Genomic DNA, 10,376 nt, shown 5'->3' with positions numbered 1-10,376 from the left:
CCTTCCTTGCCACAGTCCCCTGCAGTTATTGCGTGAAGGGGATCTGGCTTCCCCATTGACTTTGCTTGTCAGAAGGTTGCAAAAGGGGATCGCATGACGTCGGGACACTGCAACCGTCATAACTATGAGTCAGTTGCCAAGCTTTGGAATTTTGATCCCGGAACCATGGAGATTCTACAACGGTCATTAGGGTGGAGATTGGTCATAAGTCACTTTTTTCATAGCTGTTGTAACTTCCAACAGTCTCTAAATCAACCTTGGCGACTTTAAGTCCTGTGGACTTCAACTCCGTACTGGCAGCCTCTCAACTTCCAGCTCACCTTATTCTTGCTGACTGATGGTCCAGTCTCGCAAATATTATCCTCTTCCTCCATAATGGGGCTTAAGCACGGAGATCTAATTTTCATCCCTGCAAAGAAGAAAGAACTTGCAGAAATCCACTTGTTTACAAAGTCCAGGCTATTTGTAAAGCTAGCAAATTCTAGGGGAAATCAGGGGGACCGATTGGATGTCTTCTACAAGACAGGTAAAGCCAAGAAATGGGGGGGGGCTATGGTCAACACAGAGGGACCACCAGGTACTCACTCCGATTACGCGGCCGGCGCCTATGAGGAATTTCTGCTAGGGCAGCTGGTTCATCCGGCTGGGGATCTTCCCATGGGAGAGTGTCCTCCATGATGAAACATTCCCCAATTTCATGCAAAGGATTCTGCAAACCAAACCGCAAAGGGTATTGACCAGGGATGGGTTGCTGCCAGTTTGACTACTGGTTTGCAAACCCCGCCCCCCGCGTGCATGCGCTGTTCGATGTAGATTGCTCTTCGTGCACGCGCAGAACAATTTACAGTAAACTGGGCACGTGCAGTCGCTAAAAACAAAAATTGCAAAGACCCAGTGGCAGCGTGGGAACTGGTTCGGGGACATGGCAGGCGTGGGTCACTCCTGGTTCTGCGACCCAGGCCTACCTGTTCGGCTGAACCAGGCCAAACCGGGAGCAACCCACCTCTGGGGTTGCCTTCAGATAGTCCTCAGCTTATGACGACAATGGAGCCCCAAATTCCTGTGGCTAAGCAAGACATCTCTTGCATGAGTTTCAACCCGTTGATCTTGAACAAAGGTGTGTCTCTCTCCCTCCCTCCCTCCCTCCCTCTCTTTCTCTTTCTCTCTGTCTTCCTTTCTCTCTCTCTCTCTCTCTCTCTCTCTCTCCCCGTCCCTCCCTCCCTCTCTTTCTCTTTCTCTCTCTGTGTCTTCCTTTTTCTCTCTCTGTCTCCCATTCTTTTTCTCTTTCTCCCTCTCTCTATCTTTCTCTCTCTTTATTTCTCTTTTTCTCTCTTTCTCACTCCCTCTCTCTTTCTCTCCCCCTGCCATTCTGTCTCTCCAATGGGCACCAATGTCTATAAATTACAATTTATTAGCTATAGCAATTTATTACCTTCTCTTTTGTGGGGCTGGACCGTCTCTCCAAGGCCTCAATTCTATAATTCAAAACATTATATTCAAGGGCTATTTCTGCGTACGCTTTCTGCAGTTTAGCATATTTCTCCATGAGTCCGGAGAGGTTCTCCAGGTAGTGTAGTCCTGGTCCTGGTCCTGGCATGGGGCAGGATGCTGGCTGCTGTGCCTAGAAAAATGAACATCATGCAGAATTCTGGAATCGGGACGCTCTCCTGAAATAATATTTTCTCTGGCCCTCACATAATGTGTGGGAAAACCAATTAAACTATCCAACGTCTTCAAGGTCTCCAGAGATGGGAAACTCACAGCCTTATTTAGTAGCCTCTTCCCCTGTTGGAAAAGCCAACCCCTTGGATGGTAGACTGTGGTCCTCTTGGACAACTCTCACCATTAGATCGATTTCCTTATGTTTAAACCAAGTCTAAGTAGCTGCAACTTTATATGAATTATTACTATTACAGCTATCATTTCTGGTCCTAGTTCCTGTGGTACTGGAAAATATTTTTTTTAAATAAATTTTTTATTTTTTGAATAAACACAAACCAACACCTTAAAATCATTTTCCATTACAGATTGTAGAAAGTGTGTCAATTGGTTACAAAGAACTTTCATGCTTCCCTTCCACAGTCACCACCTATGATTCATATCAGGTTATATATTTTACATCACATATATTTATATATATTGCTATCATCATATCTCATCCTTCATATGACTGTAATTGTTTAACGTCCCTTTATAACAAACATTCCAAAATTTAAAACAAAACCACATAGTCCCTTCGGGGAGAGGGGGCGGTCTATAAATTTAATAAAATAAAATAATAAATAAAATAGTGGCATTCCTTTATCTATTTTCAATATCATCCAGCCACATTATACCTTTATAACACATTCAAAATAAAAATTAATTATGTTTAATAACAAAATTTTTAGACCTCTTTTCTTAATCATTGTTTACAATTTATATCCAGTTTCCCTTTTATGTCAGTACAAATTGTTACATTATTATCATTATCAGTCATTCATTTAAAAATAGTTTGACTAAGTTTAACTTACTTTTCCCCTTTTTTCCCCATTTAAAATTTATACCAAATTTCTTCTTATCAAACCAATACATATGTATACATTGTTATCATTATCAATTATTTATCTAACTTTATCCATTATCACTACGTTTTTAACATAATGCTCTAATTTTAACTAAATTTAACTAGTGTTTTATTATTGATTTCCATATCTCAACCTGTGTCTTTCCAGTAATAGTGCAGTCCTATTTCTTTTGCCATTTGTGGAATTAGTCTTCTGGTTATTTCCTTAATCAAATTTGTTTGGACTTCTCTTCGCAACTTGTTGTTTGTTACATATCTTGTAAAATCTCAAAACCCTTCATCAGCTTCTTTAATCACCTTATCTTTGGTTATCAGTAAAGTTTTTGTCAAAGTTTCTCTTCTTAAATCCATCCATTCTTCTCTTTTTTCTTCTTCTATACCTAAATCTAAATCAAAGCACCTTTCCATCTATCTTCCCTTTCCTTGTTCCACGCTTTCCATCTCCAACCACACTCAGTTCACTGTCAATATCCACGGTTCTTTTGCCTCTTTGTTCATTTTTCCCTTGGGTTTTTGGGACTCTAGCCTCCACTTTTCCCATTTGCTGAATATCTTCCATTTTTCCATCAGGTTTTACCACATTAAAATTTATATTTTCAATATTTTCCCATCTCTTCTCAATTCTCTCTGTTGTTTCTAATAATTTTTGAATTCCAAGCATAATCTGTTGTAATGTTATGGTTTCTTTTTGATGTCGTGCCATCCTTCCAATTAGTAAACACTGCCACTCTAGTTTAAAAACAAATCTTTGTTTTCACTTCTTTCCAGCTACCAACAAGCATCCAGAGAGCACCTGCGTAAACAACCCATGCTCTTCTCTATAAACAAGCTGAAGCCTTTGAAGTGCAAGGTCAAAATGATCAAAGGGAAAAAAGAAAAAGCAATATTTCCAGGTCTCAACCCCCAACCTCCAAGTGGCAGTGTAACTTCTTTTCCCTCTAAGATTACTACCCTCTTTATATTCCTTTTATATCTTCTTTATGTTTCAGGTTTAGAAGAAACAAAATTCTTAATTGAAACAAAGTGAAAATAAAGAATCTATCCCAACCAGTATTGTAGAAATAAAGGAAAAGATTTAATCCATAGGTAAAAAAAGAAATAGGAGAAGAAAATCCAATAATTTCACTTTAAAAAGTAAAAAATGTTCACAAAACTTCCATCGATAGAATGCAGGGATTTTGAAAGGTGAAGACACAGGGACTCTCTAGCAAGAGGCAGTGATGCAAGGCATCTTCACAGGTGGAATTCAAGAATATCTCCCATACGAATCTAACCCAACTGGCTAGTGGGAGGAGAGATTGAGTAGTCCCAGAGGGAAGACAAATCTAATAATGATCCTTGGCTCTCTGACCATGCCCATCACCAGGAATGCCCACGCAAAGCCCCTCCATTTCCAGTCCCAGCTGCCCCTGCTCCGCCAGAGCAGTTTCATAAGACTCCTCAGGTCAACTTGGGCCAAGTGGCATCTCCCAACACTCACCTGTTCTTTTGTATTCTCCTCTTTGAAGATGCTGCCAACCGAGGTTCCTTGACTGCATCCTGTGGAGGCCTCATCCAGAACCTCATCAACGTTCAGTGGATTGCCTTTTAAAGGAGAACAACAATTTAAACAATGTTTTGTTGTATTCTCTAGTCACATTTTCCCCAAAGGAAGTCATGGCACAATGATGACGGAAGAGGAGGAGGAAGCGGGAGGGGGGGAGATGAAAGTTTTAATCCCTCATCTGCCACGCTGGTACTTCTCTCTTAGCCGAACCTACAACTGCCAGTTGGTTCTACTTTGAAGGCCAGTTTAAAGGCGCCAGGCTAGACAAGTGGGAGGCCGTGAGTTCTAGTCCTGCCTCAGCCATGGAAGACAGCTGGGTGACTTGGAGTCAGTCAAGTTCTTCTCAGATCAATACACCTCACAGGAGAAAATAGGAGGAAGATGAAGTTGGAGCCAGATTTCCTTGACAAGAGTTAGTAGACTGCCAGTCCCATGGTTGGAGATCCAACCACAAGGATTGTCTCAAAACTTTGATCCCCAGATGATTGATTGTGGCCTAAACTCCCACCCCCTTTTCTCTCCCCACAAACTGTTTTGAAAAGGCTGTTTCTTTTCCATATTAGATCATCAAAATAAAATGTTTGTATTCCTACTAAAAAAAAAGAAAACAGCTGTTTTCCAGCTGAACCCAGCAAACTGGCAGGAAAAACATGCACAAATCACACCTGTCAAAAGAGGTATATTGGGTGGGACATAGGAGATGGGCTTTCCTGCCAATGCACCCACCTTATAGATCATGGGGCCCCCTCCCAAACGAGGGAGGCTCCATCCCTGTTGATTTTCCAGAAATGTAACTTATGCCATCAGGCTTGGGGGGTGGGGGCATAAGAAACTGGTGAGTTGCTGTGGTGGCTCCATTGTAATTAAGATCTGCTGCTCTCGCTTTGCCTTTTAATCACAATTTTTAATTCTTCGGATTTCTTGTTTTTTAAAATAACATTTTGTAGTTGTTGTGCGCAACCCAGATTCACAGTTTTCCTGAGATGGGGCAGGGGGGCATTTAAACAGGAATACACCAATCAAATTTGTGCTCACACACTGCAGCATCTTTGCCCTGTTTTAGGGGACTTTAGGTGTTTCCTCCCCCATGCAATCCTGGAGCAGATATGCTGAGGAAGGGGGCGAGATTTGATTTATGTGCCCTGCAGTACAAAGCATACATGTGTGAATCAGGCACTGAAAAGTGAATCTCCATCTGATAAAGAGGGCCAGGAAATGAACCAACCACATTTCACCCTGTGTGGTTTCATCTCAAGGCCATCCCTTGCACGCTCATTCTTGGAAGCTCATCTACCAAGACTTCTTCAGATCTCACTCAGGACAATCCTGACCCCCTGATGGCTTCAACCAGGCTGAATTTTGAATCCTGTTAGCCGCTGGGGCAATTAAAAAAAGCTTTATAATCAATCTAATTGAAGGAGGCCAGCAGCCCAGGTGCCTCAATCTTCTTTTCTCTTAGCCCTATTATTCTCCCACCCAATCATTTACTGCTGATGGAAAATGGGAATAGTTGCAGCCAAGGTCTCTGGAAGAGGCGCATTTTTACGCCCTTGATTTAGCCATCCCATGCGCCTCTCCCCCGCTTCTTCCACTGCTCTGCGTGGAATGGCCTTCCCATCTTTAAAGCATGCCTTTATTCACTTATTATATATATATATATATATATATATATATATATATATATATATATATATATATATATATATATATATATATATATATATATATATACATACATACATACATATATACATATATATACATACATACACACACACACACAAACACACACACACACATATATAGTATCTATCCATCTATCAGTATTTCTATCTGTCTATCTATGTTTACTTATTTTATATAGATATACAGAGATAGAGAGATAGAGATATGTAGATGATATCTGTCTATCATCCTCCCCCCCTCTCTATCTCTTCACTTATTAGATAGATAGATAGGTAGATATAGATGATATTTATCCATCATCCTCTCTCTCTCTCTCTTCACTTAATATATATATAAGATATCTATACATCATCATCCCCCCTCTTTCTATCTATCTTCACTTATTATATATAGAGATCGATATATAGAGAGCAATATAGATGATATCTATCCACCATCCTTTCTCTCTCTCTTTCACTTATTAGATAGATGGATGGATAGATATGTGTATAAATCTATGCATCACCTATCTATCTATCCATCCATCCTCCCCTCTCTCTCTCTCTCCATCCATCCATCTCTCTCTCTCTCTCTCCCTCCCTCCCTCCCTCCCTCCCTCCCTCCCTCCCTCCCTCCCTCCCTCCCTCCCTCCCTCCCTCCCTCCCTCTCTCTCTCTCTCTCTCTCTCTCTCTCTCTCTCTCTCTCTCTCTCTCTCTCTTTTCACTTATTTTACATAGATCAGCCGCCCATCCGCAACCGAGCGGCTCCGGCGTGTTTCAGCAAGAGAAAAGCTACCCTGAAACTTGACAGGAAACCGGGGGGGGGGGGGGGAACCGGACCCACCCGCAGGATCGCCACCCAGGCTCCCTGGCTCCCTCCGGGGAGGCAGCGGCGATTCCAAGCGCTCGGCCGGCAAGGGAGCAGCAGCAACCATGGGCGTGCTGCACCGGGGAGCCGGGAGTCCGGCAGGCAAAGGTGGGCCGGGGGAAAAGGTTGTCCCGAAGGCGGCCCCCCACTCATCCTCGACGCTGCAAGGAGGCAACCGGTAGACGCCCCGTCTGAAAAACATCTCGGAAAGGAGCGAAGCACCGCCGAGACGCTACCGACCGACTCCGCCACCAATGCGCCACAGCGACCGTTGCGAAGCCCTAAAGGAGCCCCGCGTGAAAGGAACGCCTCGAGCGCTTCCAACTGCCCCTCCGGCCGTTCAACCGCCAGGCGGAGCGCACGGGGCGGTTTCTGCCGGGAGGGGCTTCCAGGGGGCCGCCAGGAGACCCCCACCCCGCCCGGGTGGAATGGAAGCCGGGGGGGGGAGAGGGCGGGAGGAAAGGGTCTTCTCCATGAGGGTCTCAGAAGACTGTCATGAAAAGGCCAAATGAAAGGATCCTTTCCTTTCCCATCTGGCTCCAGGAAAGTCCGGATTGCAAGACTCCAGAGGTGGGCAAAAATACCCCTTTCCCTCCCCCTGGAAGGTCAGCAATCCAGTCCCTGAAAGGAAGGCTCTCATTTGAAAGCCACAACCGGTAATTTGGACCTAGATAGAAGAGAGTAGAATTCTTTTATTGGCCACTTCTTTATTCCTCTCCCCAGTTGTTTCACATCTCTAAGGAAAGATCAACATTGGTGGGCAAAGCTTCCTTGGAAGTAAAAGACTTCTGAAAAAGGAGATAAATCAAAGAATAGAATGGAATAGAATAGAATAGAATAGGAGAAATAGGATTAGAATAGAATAGGAATAGGAATAGGGAATATGAATGGAATATGAAAGAATAGAATAGGAATAGGGAATAGGAATAGAATAGGAATAGGGAATAGGAATGGAATAGGAATAGGGAATATGAATGGAATAGGAATAGGGAATAGGGAATAGGAATAGAATAGAATAGAATAGAATAGAATAGAATAGAATAATAGAGAAATAGGATAAGAATAGAAAAGAAAAAGAAATAGAATAGAATTTTTTATTGGCCAAGTGTGATTGGACACACAAGGAATTTGTCTTTGGTGCATCTGCTCTCAGTGTACAAAACAAGACAAGATACCTTCAATAGAATAGAATAGGAATAGAAATAGAATAGAGTAAATTCTTTATTGGCCAAGTGTGATTGGACACACAAGGAATTTGTCTTTGGTGCAGATGCTCTAAGTGTACATAAAAAGACAAGATAGATTCAATAGAAATAGAATAAAATAGAATAGAATTCTTTATTGGCCAAGTGTGATTGGACACACAAGGAATTTGTCTTTGGTGCATCTGTTCTCAGTGTACATAAAAAGACAAGATACATTCATCAAGAATCATAAGGTACAATGATAGTCGCAGGTACAAATAAGCAATCAGGAAACAATATCAATATATATCGTAAGGATACAAGCAACAAAGTTACAGTCCTGCAGTCATAAGTGGGAGGAGATGGGTGATAGGAACGATGAGAAGACTAATAGTAATAGTTACTCAGCCTTAGTGAATAGATCGAATGGCAACCTGATGTATAAGGAGGCAACCCACCCCACAAAGTCAATAGCAATGAATAAGTGAAATAAAATCCTTTCCTACATGTTGTGCAGTGCCTTTGTCCCCATTTTACGACCTTTCATTGTTAAGTGAATCGCCACAGTTGATAAAGTCAGTAACACGGTTGTTGAGTGAATCTGGTTTCCCCATTAATTTTGCTCATCAGAAGGTTACAAAGGGGGATCATGTGACCTTGGGACACTACGAAGGTCATAACGTTTGAATCAGTTGCCAAGCCTCTGAGTTTTGATCCCCTGATCGTGGGGATGCTACGAAGGTAAGCGTGCAACAATTCCTTTAAATCATTTTTAAAAATATTTTTATTGCCTAAAGGCAGTGTTGTATATAGAAGTTGTACATTAAACATACTCTCGTCTTTTTAAAAAATAAATAAAACAAGTACAAGGATTTATTTTTTTCATGATATGGTAACTACAAGTGATGGTAGACTTAATTTTATTATTATTATTATTTACTTTATTCATTAAACATGAAAGTCAGCCAACAGAACATTCAAAAATGCATTACAAATACCAGTCACTGGTGCTAATGGTTGATACGGGTTGCTGCCAGCGGCCTAGGTATCAACCAAGTACCTTCTTAAAATATAAGATGTTCCGAGTAGCGCAGTTTTTTGCAGTTCCGCTGGTGTTATTGCAGGAAGCTGCAATTTGTGGATGTATCTTGTAAAATTCTTGGACATGGTGCCAAGTGCCCCGATGACAATGGATATCACTCTTACATGCTTCATCCATAGCCGTGTAGTTTCGATGGCCAGGTCGCGATATTATCATTATTTTTCTACTTCTTTTTCTTCAACTCTGGCATCTCCAGGAACAGCAATATCAATAAACTATACACTTCGGCCCACTACAACCATGATATCTGGCATGCTGTGCTCCAAATGACGATCTGTTTGTATTCAAAAGTCCCACAAGATCTTCACCTTCTCATTTTCGATATTATTATTATGATGTGGTTAATCTTTGGTGAGATTCACAGCCTTTGGGGCTGGTTGGTAGCTCAACAGCTTGAGTCCTAACCAAGGACATAGGAACTGTTAAGGTAACGTCGGAGGATATAAGCTGTTCCAAGTAGGGTGATTTTTTGTAGAGTCAGAATGTTCAAGTCAGCTTGAGTCCTAACCAAGGACCTAAGAACTGTTAAGGTAACGTCGGAGGACATTAGTTGTTCCAAGTAGGGTGGCTTTTGTAGAGTCAGAATGTTCAAGTCTGATAAATTTAGAATTTCCAAATAGCGAGGTAGCTCTTTAGATATTGCTCCAAGGGCTCCAATTACAATTGGGACAACACATGATTTCTTTTTCCACAGTTGCTCAACCTCAATTTGCAAGTCCCAGTATTTTGTGATTTTTTCTTGCTGTTTATCTTCAATTCATGCATCACCATTGCAATATCAATGAACCATACTTTTTTCTTTTCAATTATTGTTATGTCAGGTGTATTGTAGGCCAAGTGCAGTTGTCATGATGTTACTCTTCTTTGTTGGTATACTCGGACCATTAGTTGCTTTCTCTTCGATTCCTGTTAATTCTGCAGTAGTGAAAAATTTGTGGCTCAGAATTACACGTTGTTGGTCCATTAGCCTTTGTTCACTGATATCATAGTCCTTGTGGTTCACCTTCCAAATCTGATACATTCGTTTTTTAAATCCACGTTTTTCTAGCTCAGACTGATAGTAAGCTTCCATAATAGAGATGTTTCCATCCCTAGTCCAGATTTTTCGCTTTTTCTTCCAGTCGCTTGTCAGCTCCATGCCCTGGTTGGCCAGCAGAGGGAGCTGAGCCCTGTAGCTCATTTTGCGCAGAATGCCCAGGAGCCATAGTATCCAACGGAACCCTTGTTAATCCGGGCGACGGTTCAGCTGGCATAAATTTCATTTTTCTCGTATTCACCATGTTTGAATGGATTGTGGAGCAAATTTCATCTGGTCCTTCACCTAAGACCTATCTGATATGGTTGCACCTGTTCAGCATAGTCCTTAGGATCACTAGAGCGTGCAAGCCCCTCCACCATGACAAGATAAAGCTCCTCGGGAGGGCTATTATTATTATTATTGTTGTT

General features: G+C 41.9%; 1 long non-coding RNA gene across 1 annotated transcript; it reads right to left on the bottom strand.

Annotated features, from left to right (window-relative positions):
• Positions 1-650: 650 nt before the first annotated feature.
• On the bottom strand, positions 651-4,153 carry LOC309396085. Its single transcript, XR_014176038.1, has 3 exons — positions 4,047-4,153; positions 1,433-1,621; positions 651-709 (listed from the first exon to the last, which is right to left on the bottom strand). It is a non-coding gene; the product is annotated as an uncharacterized lncRNA (long non-coding RNA).
• Between the last annotated feature and the right edge of the window lie 6,223 nt (positions 4,154-10,376).

The sequence above is a fragment of the Natrix helvetica genome (genome assembly GCF_964273705.1).
Source record: "Natrix helvetica genome assembly, chromosome: 8".
NCBI lineage: Eukaryota > Metazoa > Chordata > Lepidosauria > Squamata > Natricidae > Natrix > Natrix helvetica.
This window is presented reverse-complemented; position numbering and strand designations above follow the sequence as displayed.